The sequence below is a fragment of the Chionomys nivalis genome, chromosome 16 (genome assembly GCF_950005125.1).
Source record: "Chionomys nivalis chromosome 16, mChiNiv1.1, whole genome shotgun sequence".
Lineage (NCBI taxonomy): Eukaryota > Metazoa > Chordata > Mammalia > Rodentia > Cricetidae > Chionomys > Chionomys nivalis.
Window position 1 is genome coordinate 62,789,808 of NC_080101.1, and position 13,678 is coordinate 62,803,485.

Here is a 13,678-nt window from a genome sequence, read left to right on the forward strand (position 1 = left end):
ACATGGATCTACATAGGAAGAAAAAAATACAAGATTTCCTGAGTAAATTGGAAACATGGGAGTCACAGAAGAGAAAAGAATTGGAAAGGGACAAAAGAAAAGGGAGTAAAGAAAAAATGTATAGCTCAATAAAAAGAATAAAAATAAAAATTATAAACCCTGTGTGTGTATATCCTCAAGAAGAAAATCTTAATGAGGTAAGGGATAAAAGTAAAATTGAAGATGTACATGACTTTTCAGAATACAACAATTTCACAAAATGGTATATGATGGTGGGATGTGAGGTTTTATATTACTTTGTTTTCATAAAATTACGTTACAGGAGAGATTTTAAAAATATGATCATAACTATACAAAACTGTAAATAAAACAAACAAGAATGATAAATGGGAAACTTTCCCAGAAGATAAAAGTAAGTAAAAGGTAATTATTTTACCAAATTATAGGGTATGCACACATGGCTAAAGTATATCAAGTGAGGAACTTTCTTATTTAAACAAGAGAAAAGGTACTGTAGGAATTCCTTCTGCCAGTAGTCTTTAAGTTACCCGACCACTTGGGTGTGGCCTCTTACACTATAAAAGATCAAAGTGTGCTTCTCAGACAATGAAAAGAAAATTAAGGCAGTTACCTCTTTTGAATACGACAGAGCCAAAATACATTTCTATTAACTTTTTCATCAAAGAATCGTACTGTTACAACAATAATATGAAGTGCCTTTATCTGCTCAGACCTAAAGAACATTTTCAAAAGTGTAACACAGGAATAATTGTGCATCAGTTGCCGAGTAGTTAAAGTGCTAACTACTACTTGAAACTATTGTTTACAGATTAGCGAGGCTGACAGTGGGCTCTGGCTGGACTCCGGCCTCCAGCTGCCCTCAGACATGCAGGACCTGTTCTTCCTTCCTCAAGTCAAGCTGGGAGCTATTTTGCCAACATGTCGCAGTAATCTGTATTTTTGTATGTGATTTCTACTTTTATAGACTCATTTTAAAATAAAGTACATTTTTATAAAAATAAATAAATAAATAAATAAATAAGAAAGTTCTAAACCTAATAAAAAGTTATATACCATAAGCCCAAATATTAGGTATATAAATTAATATTACAATCAGTATAATCAATATGAAGCAAGAAACATGCAATAAATGTTTCAATAATTATCCTATCCTAATGATTTTAAGTCTTGTATAATAAATAACTTTGCCAAGTCATGAGAGAAAACTAACTACAATTATCTAGTCTTCAACCCCAACAAAGATCCAACAAGGGAAATAATATTACTTCAGTAAGCAGGAAGTGCAATCAAGCAACTTCCAAAATGTGCAACAAATGATAGAGACAACTGGCTTTCTGGGAAATCACTCAAGTCTCATTTGAAATGTTGGAGCAACCAACTTTGTCTAAGGCTTAGAGTAACTGACAGACCATTTTAAGAGGCAGGAAATATTTCAAAATCATCTTACTCTGTCTTTGCAAGATTTAACAGTCTTTTTTCTTGTATCCTGCTAGTCCTGTTAGGACATCGTGCATTTTGTCAATGGTCAATACCTGCCCAAAGGCCAGTTTTTCCAAGAAGAAAAGAATCTCCAAGTGGAGTGTCTTCAGTGCTAAACATTCTCTTGGGAATAGATAGGTGCTAGTAGGAGCATTTGTGTCTCACGTCTTATATCAACAAAACCCTAAGTTGTTTAATTGCCATATTCTACAACTCTTTGAAATGGTTAAAGATTACCTATCTATGCAGAATACAATCTCCGTGTATCTGAAGAACCTTATTAGTCTAACATATGTACGGCAAACATGGATGACTATTGACCTATAAATCTTAATACTTATTCCATACCTGAATTTTTATTTTAACAACATGCTTGGATTTAGAGACGAGCAGAGTTGTTGTCCAACTCCAAAACCAGCTCTATATATTTATAAATGTGTGTATAGATATAGATATAGATATAGATATAGATATAGATATGGATATGGATATGGATAGGGATAGGGATAGGGATAGAGATAGAGATAGAGATAGATATTTAAATGTATATGCTTTGATCACCTGTCCTTACAGGTCATGCTCCTTATGATGATATTTATGTGGATATTTTTCTTTCTGTCAGTATCCAAACATCCAAGGTCTCTTGAACTTTTGAAAATGTGTATTTTCCTGTAAAGAAAAGAGAAGAACCCTGCCCAAACCACACATGCTTTTTTACTACGAGTATGGATGTCACCATTGTAGATGAGCTGTCATTTCTCTTTCTCAAGAGATTTCTCTTTATTAAAGTGAATACTTATTAATTTTGATGGTATTCATAGTTTTTCTCCTTCTGTGGAAACAAGAGTAAAACCCCTTCACAATGTAGCACATCTTCTGGCTTTTATTGTGAGGTCAACACATTCCTTAAATATACCAGCTGATTTAATTCAGAAGACTTTTCTATTAACCAATGTCTCTCTGATGCTGTTGTCCCTTTCTCATTAGTGTCCAGATAATTTCAGGTTAATAAAACATCATGTAATCTCTTTCTTGGCGTATTTTCTCTTTCTGTTTGTTTAATATATCCTTTATAGTACAATTTGATCTTTCTATAACTGTCTGACCTGTAGGAATGTGTTGTATACCAGTAATATGCTTTATATTATAATAAGCAAAAAACTGTTTTATTTTCTCAGTGATATATGCTGGGCCATTATCTGTCTTTATTCATGTAGGTATACCCATGATGGCCATAACTTCTAATAAATGTGTGATTACTGAATCAGCCTTTTCTGAGCTTAAAGCAGTTACCCACTGGAAACCTGAGTGTCAATGGTGTGGTGTACATATTTTAATTTTCCAAATTCTTCAAAGTGGAACACATCATTATGCCAGACTTCATCCCTGTGAGTACCCTTTGGGTTAGTCCCTGCAGGTAGTGGTGTATGGCTATAGAAAGAAGAAGTAGGACATCTCTTTATAATCTTTTTAGTTTCCTGCCATGTAATAAAAAACCCTTTGTTATTGACATGATGTTTTTTTATGAAATCCTGAGGTCTTCAACAAACTTACAATCAGTAATCAATCAATTTCTGCATTTCCATGTGATAGAGGACTTGGCAGACCCATATAGGATTGGATTGGAACAAAACCTATTCCTAATTATATAGAGAACCTGTATGAATAATGAAGTCAATTCTGTACCATCTGGTACAAATTCAACAGTTTCAATATGCAAAACAACTGTTTCTTCATATTGTGAATAAGTAACTATAATAAGAAGTCATTTAAAATCCCCTAGCACCATGAGAATAGCATATAACTCTGCCTTTTGGACAGAATTATAAGGGCCTTGTTCTATTTTACTTAATTCTTCTGATTTGTAGCCTGCCTTCCCTGATTTATTTGCTTCACTATAAAATGTATGGGCTGCAATTATTGGAGCATCACATGCATATACTGGGGAAGAATTCAAGAGGTTCTCTTTATAAGGTTAAGTCTGTTACTTTTTGGATAATTGCTATTAATTTCTCCAATTAGCACAAGCTCTTTTCCATGCATGGTTCATTGTCTTCCCATAACTTTTTTTTTATTTCATCAGTAGTAAAAGATTCTACAATCTCTGCTGGGTATATACCTGCTAATTGGCAAAGTATAATTTACCTTTAATAATTAATTCAGAAACTTTTTCCACAAAAGTTTTATATTTTTTACTTGGTTTATGTGGTAATAGATCCATTCTAAGATAACATTGTCCCTCTAATTAAAATTCCTGTAGGAGAAATTCTGGACGATAATATGACTAGAATACAATTAAGATTTGGATTCACCCTATCTTCATGTGCCTTCTGTAATTTCTCATCAACAATTGCGAATTCTTTTGTTGATTCAGATGTTAATTCTCTTGGACTATTTAAGTCTTTATCATAATCTAAGGTTTTGTTTAAATAAATTATTAGTTCAGGTGTTATCCCAACACCTGTTCATAGACTGGAAATGTCTCCTAATAATCGTGGAACTTCATTAAGAGTCCTCAACTGGTCTCTCATTATTTGTGCCTTATGTGATTTAATTTTCTGCAAACCTATTCTATAACCTATGTAACTGATAGAATCTTCTATCTGTATTTTTTTTTCAGATGCAATTAGTAATACCCATTCTGGTTAAACTTTCTTTACTTTTTCAAACATTCTTTCTAAAGTAAGTACCTATGGTTGAATATGATAGAAAAATGTCATCCATGTAAATTATAGATTTAGGAAATTTTTTACATATTATTTCAAATTGCTGACTTACAAAGTATCTATATATTGTGGGGCTATAGAGCATTTCCTGTGGAAGGATGTTCTAGTGGCATCTCCTAGTAGGATCAGAAATATTATAAGAAAACACTGTGAAGGCAAATTTTTCTTTATCCTTTTCTTGTAAAGATATAGTGAAGAAAAAATCTTTTAAATCAATAACTATAAGAGGCCATTCTTTTGATAATAGAGAAGACATAGGAATTCCAGATTGTAGAGGACAGATAGGTTGAATTACCTCATTGTCAGCTCTTAGACCTACCACCATTTTCCATTTACCAGAATTTTTTGAACAAAAATACAGGAGAATTCCAAGGACTGGTTGATTCTTCAATATAGTGAACACCTAGTTGTTCCTGTACCAGCTGTTCTAATGCCTGCAGTTAATGACCATGATTTAACCCAAATTGCTTTCTCAGTTTGCCATTTTAAAGGTATGCCCATTGGTACCTCTAAAGTTTTGCTAGTTGCTTTGTGTTTTTGTACAGCCTGAATGATTGGTGACATTTGTGTATAATATTTTACAATATCCTTCCCACATAGGAGTTTCTGGGACTGCAGGAATGTTAATCTGGGTATTACATTGCTGTATCAGGTTACAACCCCATAAATTCACTGCAATATTAGCCACATATGGTCTCAGCTTTCCTCTCTGTTCTTCCAGCCATATGCATTCAACCCATCTAATGATTTGTTTCACTTGAGATAGGGTTCAAATTTCTACTAATTGAACATCTGTTTTCAAGAGGTCAATTTGTATGCCAAGATTCTGGAGTAATGATACTCACGTCTGCACCCAGGTCTATCAAACCCACAATTACAATGCCATTTATTCGCATTCTTTTACAGCCCAACTATCTTTTTACATTCTAATCTGACATTTTCAAACCCAGAGATTCAATAAGTACTTGTCTAGCATCTGGGTCTATTACTCCTATTTGTACAGCATTAGTCAATCATTGTAAAAAGCCACTAAAGTGTTATCTCTGGCCATGTATAATGCCTGTATATGATTCAATTCATTTTTCTAGTTCTTGAATCATGTCCCAATATTTAAGGTTGCTTTGTGGCATAGGGACAAGATTTGTTCATCGTAAAGAGCTTGAGTCTGTGGGTCACCATAAGTGACCTCACCAACAATTTGATTTGGGGAAGTCTAAATTCTTTTTGCCTTTCTCTGTTGTTCTAAAATTTTACCCTCTAGTCTGAAATAGCATTTCGATATCAGTTGAGGCCTGTCATCCAGGACTGCTGAATTTAACTGAAGCCAGTTGTGTGGTGTGGCTTTAATGCCAATAGTCTACGTCTTTACCATTTCCTTAACAAATGTAGAATGCAAGCTGTAAGTTACAATTGTTTGCTTAACTTCTTTTAGAGCATTCATTCCTGTAAGTTTCCATATACCTTCTTCGATCCTTTTGGGCCTTTAGAAATTGATGTTTTGTTAGAGTAGATCACAAGGTAGGAAACTAGAACCTTGGATAAGTCATCTTTGTCAGCTACTGTCAATGTTGATTCTTGTCCTTGTACCTTCTTTTCCTGCTCATCAGCTCCAATAAATTCCTTAATTTTTTTCAAATTTTTTTCACTATTGTCTTTTCATTATTTACAGGTGATATGATAGTGTACATTAGTGACTTTAAAAACTCTATCGAAGAACTCCTATAGCTGATAAATACCCTCAGTGATGCGGCAGGTTAAAAGATCAACACAAACAAATCAGTAGCCCTCCTATACACAAAGGATCGAGAAGCAGAGAGGGAAATCAGAGAAACTTCACCTTTTATGATAGCCACAAATAACATAAAGTATCTTGGGGTAACTCTAACCAAGAAAGTGAAAGATCTAGTTGACCAGAACTTTAAGGCATTGAAGAAAGAAATTGAAGAGGACACCAGAAAATGGAAGGATCTCTCATGTTCTTGGATGGGTAGGATCAACATAGTAAAAATGGCAATTCTACCAAAGGCAATCTATAAATTTAGTGCAATCCCCATTAAAATCCCAACAAAATTCTTCACAGACCTTGAGAGAACAATAATCAACTTTAAATGGAAAAAAAAACAAACAAACAGGATAGCCAAAACAATCTTATACAATAAAGGATCATCTGGAGTCATTACCATCCCTGACTTCAAACTCTATTACAGAGCTACAGCAATGAAAACAACTTGGTATTGGCATAAAAACAGAGAAGTTGACCAATGGAATCAAATAGAAGACCCGGATATTCACCCACAAACCTATGAACACCTAATTTTCGACAAAGGAGCTAAAAGTATACAATGGAAGAAAGAAAGCATCTTCAACAAATGGTGCTGGCACAACTGGATGTCAACCTGTAGAAGAATGAAAATAGACCCATATCTATCACCATGCACAAAACTCAAGTCCAAATCAATTAAAGACCTCAATATCAATCTGAACACACTGAACCTGTTAGAAGAGAAAGTGGGAAGTACTCTACAACACATGGGCACAGGAGACCACGTCCTGTGTATGACCCCCGTAGCACAGACAATAAGAGCAACATTAAATAAATGGGTCCTCTTAAAACTGAGAAGCTTCTGTAAAGCAAAGGACACTGTCATTAAGACAAAAAAGGCAACCTACTGATTGGGAGTAGATCTTCACCAACCCTGTGACAAACAAAGATCTTATCTCCAAATATATAAAGAATTCCTAAAGCAGGGGGAAATAATGAGAATTGAGGTATCAAAGTAAATAATAGCCAAATTGCTTTGAGTATTGTGGAGTGTTCATAAAATACTACAATGTAGTGTATTTTTAACCCAAGTTACTAAAGTTTTCTCATCAAAGTTGCCTTAGCCAATTTTCTATTCCTGTGAAGAGACACAATTACAATGGCAATGCTTTTAAAAAGCATTTAGAGTGGACAGCCTTGTCTTATTCCTGAATTTAGTGGAATGGCTTTGAGTTTCTATCCATTTAATTTGATATTAGCTGTTGGCTTGCTATATATTGTTTTTATTATATTTAGGTATGATCCTTGTATCCCTAACCTCTCCAAAACCTTTATATAAAAGAATGTTGAATTTTGTCAAATGCTTTTTCCGCATCTAATGAAATGATCATATTTTTTTTTCTTTCAGTTTATTTATATGATGGATTACATTGATACATTTTTGTATGTTGAACCAGCCCTGCATCTCTGGGATGAAGCCTACTTGATCATAATGAATAATATTTTTAATGTGTTTTTGGATCCTGTTTGCCAGAATTTTATTGAGAATTTTTGCATCGATGTTCACGAGAGATTGGTCTGTAATTCTCTTTCTGTCCACTCTCACCATATCTCTTCAACATAGTTCTTGAAGTTCTAGCAATAGCAGTAAGACAACATCAGGAGATCAAGGGGATTCGAATCAGAAAGGAAGAAGTCAAACTTTCATTATTTGCAGATGATATGATAGTGTACATTAGTGATCCCCAAAACTGCACCAAAGAACTCAGACAGCTGATAAATAACTTCAGCGAAGTGGCAGGTTACAAGATCAACTCAAAAAAATCAGTAGCCCTCATATACACAAAGGACAGAGAAGCACAGAGGGAATTCAGAGAAACTTCACCTTAAATGATAGCCACAAATAGCATAAATTATCTTGGGGTAACTCTAACCAAGGAAGTGAAAGATCTAGTTGACCAGAACTTTAAGGCATTGAAGAAAGAAATTGAAGAGGACACCAGAAAATGGAAAGACCTCCCATGCTCTTAGATGGGTAGGATCAACATAGTAAAAATAGCAATTCTACCAAAGAGAATCTATAAATTTAATGCAATCCCCATTAAAATTCCTACAAAATTCTTCATAGACCTTGAGAGAACAATAATCAACTTTATTTGGAAAAGCAAAAAACCCGATAGCCAAAAAATCTTATACAATAAAGCATTTAATTGAGGACTGCACTCAGTTTCAAAGGTTTAGTGTATTATGATGTGGAGCATGGCTGCACATAGGAAGACATAGTTCTTGAGAATTAGCTGCAAATTCTATATCTGAATCTGACATGAATAGCAAAAAAGGTCCATGTTACAGGGAGCGAGGCCCCTTGTTCTGGCTGCCTGGTTAGCTTATGCATGAAATAATCACACAGAAACTGTATTAATTACATTACTGCCTGGCCCATTATCTCTAGCCTCTTTTTTTTTTTTTTTTTGGTTTTTCGAGACAGGGTTTCTCTGTGGTTTTGAAGCCTGTCCTGGAACTAGCTCTTGTAGACCAGGCTGGCCTTGAACTCACAGAGATCCGCCTGCCTCTGCCTCCCGAGTGCTGGGATTAAAGGCGTGCGCCACCACTGCCCGGCCTATCTCTAGCCTCTTATTGCCTAACTCTCACATCTTGATTTAACCCATTTCTAATAATCTTTAGGTCACCACGAGGTTGTGGTTCACTGGGAAAGATTCAGCGTGTCTGAACTGGCAGCTTCACTGCGGCTCTCTCGTTCTGCTTTCTTCCTCCCAGAATTCAGTTCTGTCTTCTCTGCCTACCTAAGTTCTACCCTATCATACCAAGCAGTTTCTTTATTGATTAACCAATGAAAGCAACACATAAACAGAAGGACTTCCTACATCATTTCCCCTTTTCTCTTTAAACAAAATAGAAGGTTTTAACTTTAACATAGTAAAATGACATATAATGAAACAGGTATCAAATAAAAATTATAGTTATAATATTTATGTTTACTTTAACTTTTATCATAACTAAGGAAAACTATAATTATAAATTCTTCAACTCCATCAAAGACTCCAGAAGGATGTAATATTACCTAAGTAAACAGAAAGTGCATTGTAAGCAACTTCCAAAATACTAGAAATAACAGAGATGTCTCGCTTCTTAGACAGTCACCCAAAGTTTTTCTGTACTGCTGTAGCATCCATCTTCAGTCTACAGGCCCATAGTATCCAGCAGACTTTTCTATGAAGCAGAAAATTTTAAAGAGAGTTTAGTCACTTTCTTCTATATCCTGCAGAATGTCTTGCAGACTCATTCATAAAACAGGAACCCCAAAGGATCATCTCACCTTTAGGCAAATTCAGCAGTCCTCTCTCTGTGGGTTCTTTACATCCAGTTCATGCATCAGTCCAGAAAAGAGCAGTTTCTTGCCCAAAATGGCTAACCAACTCCATAAGAAGCCTCTTGAATGCCCATCTTCCTCTTGAAGTAGATTGTAAGGAACAGATATGTGTCACTGTCATGAAAAGTCCTAAATTTTTTAAAACATTTTAAATACCATATTCTGTAGTCTTTGAAAGATATGAAGAAGACCTATCTGAAATATATCTATGCACATCTAGAAAATCTAAATAACATGACTACAAACTTGACTATTATCTATGATTATCCATTAACAATCTATATTTTCTAATTATATATTACATTTTTAAATGAGCTACAACATCACAATACCTTAATCAAGAGTATAAATATATATATAACAAGATTGACCTTAAATTTATATCAATAAAGCAAATTCCATACCAATGCAAATTATTCATATCTATATCATATCTTCCTTTAAATATAAAATAACATTTATAAACAATATTTGGGAATATGAGTATTGTTTTTTCTCTCCAAACTGCCTTGTGCTGTGTGGGGGTGCTCTTAATCAGGTCCTTTATGGTATATCCTGTGTGCTAGGTTCATCTCAGTTGGCAGTTGGAAAAAGTAATTTTCTGATGGTGCTTATGGCAATCTTTAAGGAGGGTGTGGTATACCATATTATATTGGTCTAGAAGCAATCCACAGAGTCTCATCTTCTGTGAAACAAAAGAATAACCTCTTTTCTAAAGCATCATATCCTTAGACCCAAATTCTGAAGTCATAATATCTTATATATATTAGAATTCCTTTTTGAAGCCCTCTCAGGTTTTATGTGCAGCACCAATTGTTACAGGGAGCAGGGTCCCTTGTTCTGGCCACCTGGTTAGCTTACACAGAAACTGTATTAATTAAATTATTGCTTGGCCCATTATCTCTAGCCTCTTATTGGCTAACTCACACATCTTGATTTAACCCATTTCTAATAATCTGTATGTTACCACGAGGTCATGGCTTACTGGGAAAGATTCAGCAGCTCCATGGGGGCTTTTCCCCTCTGCTTTCTTCCTTCCAGAAATCAGTTCTGTCTTCTCTGCCTACCTAAGTTCTGCTCTATCAGGCAAGCAGTTTCTTTTTTTGATTAACCAATGAAAGCAACACATAAACAGAAGGACCTCCTATGCCAGGTCCACACAGCTTGGCTTGGATTTTGATATCCCAAAGTCAACACCTAGTGACACATTTCTACCAACAAGTCCAAACTTACTCCCACAAATCCATGCCTCCTAATCTGTCTCAAGTAGTGTCATTCCATTCCCTAGTGGCCAAGCAGGGTGACTTTTCTTTTTCAAACCACCATGTATGTCTCATGTTTATTTTTGTTTTTCAGTGTGTTTGTGTTTATTATCTGAAGATTAGATTTCAATATGATAAATTCAGAACCTACAAGACCTATTAAATATTTTACCTTATTATTTAAGTGAAATATAATGTGTATAGTTGTCAGGGTCTCATGCCCCAATATAAACTACTTTCCCCTCTCTGGACTAGCATGGAGGTGTGGGGGAAAATTGAGACACAGTTCACACAGCAATATTGGAAGGGAGTCTCCATCTTCATTCATTTCTGAGGATCACCCACACTTTTTTATTCAAACACTTTTTATTCCCCAAAGTAAACCAAGGTGGAAGTTCATTAATATTCTCTTTAAAGGGGGTAGTGGGACTATAGCCACATCTACAACTTGGTCACCAGCCTGGAATTCACACCTTTTCCCAGGAAATCTACATAACAACAAAAGAGAAGGAGCAGTTCTGAGCCTTTTGCTAGGTAGCAACAGCCTGTCTAGAGGGATTGCTTTGGATACCAATGATGGCCTGAGAACTTGGCTGTATATATATATACATATATATATATACTAAACTGTGAATATATGTGATTTCTTTGCATTTTTCTAGTAATTTCCAAGTTTTAATATATGTATACATATATATATACTAAATTGTGAATATATATGATTTCTTTGCATTTTTCTAGTAATTTCCAAGTTTTAATATATGTATACATATATATATATACTAAATTATGAATATATATACATATATATTCACATAAACACATTTGATTTGACATTTATACAGGGAGACATATATCATTCTTTACATATGCTTAGCTAGTTTTCTCAGATCTATTTATTAAAGATGTGATCTTTCTCTAATAAAATATTTTACCTACTTATAGAGAATAAGAAGAGTGTAGCTGGGTAAATTCTTGTTGGATTATCTATTCTCTTGCATTCTGTGTATTAAAATTAGCCTCTATGCATTTGTTTTAATGTTAATATTATACTTTTAAAATAAGGATAATCGGATGAATATTTTGAAATCAAGTATTTTGATGGCTTTTAAATCATTTTTTTCCCTCAAAATTGCTTTGGCTACATAGAATCTTTGGAGAGTTCAAGAATATCAAAGACACAGCTAAGAAAGGAAAGTTATTATCATACTTCACTTGTATGCTGAGATGGTTAAACGTACTGTGTAGAAAAACAAGGTTAATAAAGTATGTTAGCTCACAGTTTTTTTTTATTCTTTTTTAATTAAAATTTCCAACTGCTCCCCGTTTCCCATTTCCCTCCCCCTCCTCCCACATATTGCCCCCTCCCCCCGCTCCCCTCCCCCATCCCCACTCCTCTTCTCCTCCCCCCAGTCCACTCCCCCTCCCTCTCGATACTGAAGAGCAGTCCAAATTCCCTGCTCTACAGGAAGACCAAGGTCCTCCCACTTCTATCTAGGTCCAGGAAGGTGAGCATCCAAACAGACTACGCTCCCACAAAGCCAGTTCATGTATTAGGATCGAAACCTAGTGCCATTGTCCTTGGCTTCTCATCAGCCTTCATTGTCCGCCTTGTTCAGAGAGTCCAGTTTCAACCCATGCTTATTCAGTCCCAGTCCAGCTGGCCTTGGAGAGCTCCCAATAGATCAGTTCCACTGTCACTGTGGGTGGGTGCACGCCTCGTGGTCTTGATTTCCTTGCTCATGTTGTCCCTCCTTCTGCTCCTCATTTGGACCTTAAGAGCTCAGACGGTTGATCCAAATTGGGTCTCTGTCTCTCTCTCGATCCATCGCCAGATGAAAGTTCCTGTGCCATTCTCCTTGGCCTCTCGTCAGCTCTCATTGTCCACCACATTCAGAGAGTCCGGTTTTGTCCCATGTTTTTTTCAGTAGCAGTCCAGCTGGCCTTGGTGAGCTCCCAATAGATCGGCCCCCCTGTCTCAGTGGTTGGGTGCACCCCTCATGGTCCTGACTTCCTTGTTCATGTTCTCTCTCCTTCTGCTCCTCATTATAACCTTGGGAGCTCAGTCCAGTGCTCCAGTGTAGGTCTCTGTCTCTATCTCCATCCATCGCTAGATGAAGGTTCTATGGCGATATGCAAGATATTCATCAGTATGATTATAGGATAGGTTCATTTCAGGTTCCCTATCCTCAGGTGCCCCAATGAACTAACTGGGGACATTGCCCTGGGCATCTGGTAGCCATTCCAGGTTCAAGTCTCTTGCCAACCCTTAGGTGGCTCCCTTAACTAAGGTATGAGTTTCCCTGCTCCCTAATCCAACCTTCCTTTAACCCCAATCACCCCGATTCCCCCAGTTCCACTCATCCTCTCCTTCTCACTTTTCTCTCCCCATCACCCCTCATCCACATCCACCCCACCCCCCAAGATTCCAATTTTTTGCCCATCAATCTTGTCTATTTCCCATAGCTGGGAGGATATCTATATGTTTTTCCTTGGGTTTACCCTCTTGTTTAGCGTCTTTAGGATCACAAAATATAGACTCAGTGGCCCTTATCCATGGCTAGAAACCAATTATGAGTGAGTACATCCCATGATCTTCTTTTTGGGTCTGGGTTACCTCACTCAGGATCGTATTTTCTATTTCCATCCATTTGCATGCAAAATTCGAGAAGTCATTGTTTTTTACCGCAGAGTAGTACTCTAATGTATATATATTCCACACTTTCTTCATCCATTCTTCTATTGAAGGGCATCTAGGTTGCTTCCAGGTTCTGGCTATTACAAATAATGCTGCTATGAACATAGTTGGACAAATGCTTTTGTCATATGATAGGGCATCTCTTGGGTATATTCCCAAGAGTGGTATTGCTGGGTCCAGGGGTAGATTGATCCCAATTTTTCTGAGAAACCGCCACACTGATTTCCAAAGTGGTTGCACAAGTTTGCAGTCCCACCAGCAATGGATGAGGGTACCCCTTTCTCCACAACCTCTCCAGCAAAGGCTATCCTTGGTGTTTTTGATTTTAGCCATTCTGAC